The 3,924-nt window shown below is 42.2% G+C and overlaps 1 protein-coding gene across 12 annotated transcripts in view; it reads right to left on the reverse strand.

Moving 5' to 3' along the window:
• Positions 1-3,924, reverse strand: part of NCOR1 (nuclear receptor corepressor 1) — a 241,681-nt gene that overhangs the window by 211,130 nt on the left and 26,627 nt on the right. Inside the window, exon 1 of one of the 12 annotated variants that reach the window (XM_014542876.1) lies at positions 2,374-2,493. The exons of the other annotated variants lie outside the window; for them this stretch is intronic. The gene's annotated coding sequence lies outside the window, so the exon portion shown is untranslated. Of the gene's footprint in view, positions 1-2,373; positions 2,494-3,924 lie in introns of those variants that run through there. 12 annotated transcript variants of the gene reach the window in all.

The raw sequence follows: 3,924 nt of genomic DNA on the forward strand, positions 1-3,924 counted from the left end.
CAATTCAATTACTGCATGAGTCATTTCCTGGTCGTGTAATTTCCCGTTTTGGTGATCAGAATTGGCCACCCAGATCATGCGATTTAACGCCGTTGGACTTTTTTCTTTGGGGTTTTTTGAAGTCTAAGGTTTATGCCAACAAGCCTATGACCACCCACGCCTTGAAGGAGGAAATTGAGCGCTGTATCAAGGAAATTCAGCCACATTTATGCAAAACGGTCATGCAAAATTTCAATAAAAGAGTGTGTATGTACCTGAAAAGCCGTGGAGGCCATTTACCCGATATGCTATTCCATACATAACCCTATACTGTATACTTCATGAATCAATAAAAAATTCACAATTTTTAATTATAAACCTGTGTTTTCTATCAAAATTACTTCTTGCGTGAATTTTGGAACACCCTTTACATGGTCTTACAGTAAGTACTTCTTTACTAAATATAAGTGAGTAGGTTTTTATTTCTCATAATTCTAAGATCTCAAGTTAAGTCTCAAAATAACTATATAGACCTTGGAAACAACCCAAGTGTCATTTCCATCAACTGATGATGAATAAATAAAATCAGGTATACCCATACAAGGGAATATTATTCTGCCATAAAAACGAATGGCCCTGGCCAACATAGGTCAGTGGTTAGAGTATCAGCCCACACACCGAATAGTCATGAGTTCAATTCCTGGTCAAGGGCTCATACCTGGGTTGCAAGTTCATCCCTGCCCTGGCCTCTGGCACATTTGGGAGGCAACCAGTCAATGTATCTCTCTCACATCAATGTCTCTCTCTGTCTCTGTCTTTCTCTCCCCCCTACCTTCCACTCTCTAAAAAAAAAAAAAAAAAAAAAAAGAATGAAGTATTGATACCTGCTATAACTTGGATGAATCCTGAAAACATTATGCTAAGTAAAAATAGCCAATCATAAAAGTATACATTTTGTATGTTTCCTTTCATATGAAAGTCCAAAATAGTCAAAATAGTGATAGAAAGTGGATTAGTGGCTGCTTAATGATGGTGGGATGTGGATGAAGGAATACAAGATGAAAGCTCAAGGGTCTAGGATTTCTATTTTTTTTCACTGTGGTGAAATACACTTAACATATAATTACCATTTTAGCCATTTTGTTTTATTTTGTTTTTTGTTAATCCTCACCCAAGGATATTTTTCCATTGATTTTTAGAGAGAGTGGAAGAGAGAAGGAAAGACAGAAACTTTGATGTCAGAGAAACACATCGATTGGTTGCCTCCTGCACGAGCCCCGACCAGGGCCCAGGCCGGGGAGGAGCCTGCAACCCTTGACCGGAATAGAACCCGGGACCCTTTGGTCCATAGGCTGACGCTCTAACCACTGAGCAAAACCAGCTAGGGCCATTTTAGCCATTTTTAAGTGTACATTTCTGTAGCTTTATGTACATTCATATTACTGTGCAACTATCATTACCATCTATTTCCAGAACTTTTTATCTTCCCCAACTGAAACTCTAAACCCATTAAACACTAACTCCCAATTCCTCCTCCCTCTGGTAACCACCATTCTACTCTCTGCCTCTATGAATTTGGCTATCTATAATAATAAAAGGGTAATATGCTATTAGGGCGGACCTCTTCCAGACGTCCATCCAGACAAAGCCACAGTGGCTGCGAGGCCCGGGGCTCAGGCCTCCCAGCCGCCACAGCTGGCAGTGGCAGCAGCAGCGGGGTAATGGAGGCAGCGCCTTCCCCTGATCAGCCCGGTCGCCTCCCGCAGAGGTTGTCAGTAGGACATCCCCTGAGGGCTCCCAGACTGTGAGAGGGGGCAGGCTGGGCTGAGGGACAGCCCCCCCTCAGTGCACGAATTTTCATGCACCAGGCCTCTACTTCCTCATATAAGTGGAATCATACAGTATTTGTTATTTTGTGACTGGATTATTTCACTTAGCATATCTTCAAGCTGTATCCATATAATAGCATTATATCAAAATTATTCCACTTTTTAAGGCTAAATAGTATTCTCTGTATTGGGATTCCTTTTTGAGGTGGTGAAAATCTTCTAAAATTGACTGTAGCGATGCTTGTACACACCTCTGAATATACTAAAAACTGTTGCATTGTAAAAAAAAAAATGGATGAATTGTATGGTATACAAATTATATATCAATAAAGCTGTGTTTTAAAAATTATCAAGCCCAAACAAACAAAACTATATAAAGCAACCACAGGATTTTAAAATTATTGTGCTGCAGTCCAAGTTAATATATAACATCTTTCAGGGGTTTTAATATCCCCCATGTTCTTATCTTAAAAACTCTGAAGTCAATGTGCATCCTACAATCAATGGCACATTATGATTTAATTAGCGGCACTTTTTCCTTAATCTTAGAGGCAAATAACATTACCCTATAAGCAAAGAAATCTTTTTGCTGAAATACAGTCTGAGAGTTATTGCATTCAGTAAATCTTTGGTTTTTGTCCTAAATCATCCCCAGGAAAGCTCTCAGAACAGAAATTACCATTTGCTTTTCTTCCCTTTGTTCCTTGACCCTTAGGATAAGGCAAGATAATTAAGGACACTAATATTCTCAAAGTGATTTCCAATTGGAGGTCCTTAAAAGACCAGGTAACATTTGCAGTACTTTGAAAAAAGGCTAACAGAAATACATATAAACACTGGGAACAGAGAAAGATATCCTAAGCACAAACCAAAGGCACAAATAAGGTTGGTTGATATCTTTAACTTACAAAAAGTATTCTTTTATTTTTCTGTGCATCAAAGACAACTTTAAATGGCAAACCATAAAACAGAAAAAGTACAATAGCAAAATTTTGATATACCACATATAATATGCATATACGTGTATATATATTTCTTACAAAGCAATAAAAAAGATGACACTACAGACATGACAAGAATATGGGATTAACCAAGGAAATAAAATTAATGAAATCACAGAAAAATAAAATAAAATCACTCCCCAAATTTGCAAAATATTAAAAAACTAGAGGCCCGGTGCACAAAATTTGTGTTGATATACCACATATAATATGCATATACGTGTATATATATTTCTTACAAAGCAATAAAAAAGATGACACTACAGACATGACAAGAATATGGGATTAACCAAGGAAATAAAATTAATGAAATCACAGAAAAATAAAATAAAATCACTCCCCAAATTTGCAAAATATTAAAAAACTAGAGGCCCGGTGCACAAAATTTGTGGTGCATTGAGCCTAAGCCAGCAGTCAGATATCCCCCTCACAGTCTGGGGCTCTTGCAGTCCGGGAACCCTTGCTCCTTACTGCCCACCTGCAGCGGAGGCAGGAGAGGTTCCCACCACCACCGCTGCACTCGTCAGCCATGAGCTCAGCTTCTGGCTGAGCAGCGTTCCCCCTGTGGGTGCACAATGACCACCAAGGGACAGCTCCTGTGTTGAACATCTGCCCCCTGGTGGTCAGTGCGGCCGTTCGCAGGTCGTTCCGCCAGTCGTTCTGCAGTTCAGTCGATTTGCATATTAGGGTTTTATTATATAGGACTAGAGGCACGGTGCACAAAAATTTGTGCACTCGGGGGGGAGGGGAGGGTCCCTCAGCCCGGCCTGTGCCCTCTCGCAGTCTGGGACCCCTCGGGAGATAACGACCTGCTGGCTTAGGCCCGCTCCCGGGTGGCAGAGGGCAGGCCCAATCCCCAGGTGCAGCCCCTGGTTGGGCTCAGAGCAGGGCTGATTGGGGAATTGGGGCGCCGCCCCCTGTCATGCACAAAGCAGGGCGGATCGGGAAGTTGCGATGCCACCCTCAGTCACGCTAAGGGTAGGGCCGATTGGGGGGTTGGAGCACCGCCCCCTGTCACACTCAAGGCAGGGTCGATGGGGAGGTTGCGGCGCCCCCCCCTGTCACGCACAGAGCAGGGCCGATCAGGGGGTTGGGGCGCTGCCCCCTGTCACGCA

Source organism: Myotis brandtii, unplaced genomic scaffold, assembly GCF_000412655.1.
Source record: "Myotis brandtii unplaced genomic scaffold, ASM41265v1 scaffold314, whole genome shotgun sequence".
Taxonomy (NCBI): Eukaryota; Metazoa; Chordata; class Mammalia; order Chiroptera; family Vespertilionidae; genus Myotis; species Myotis brandtii.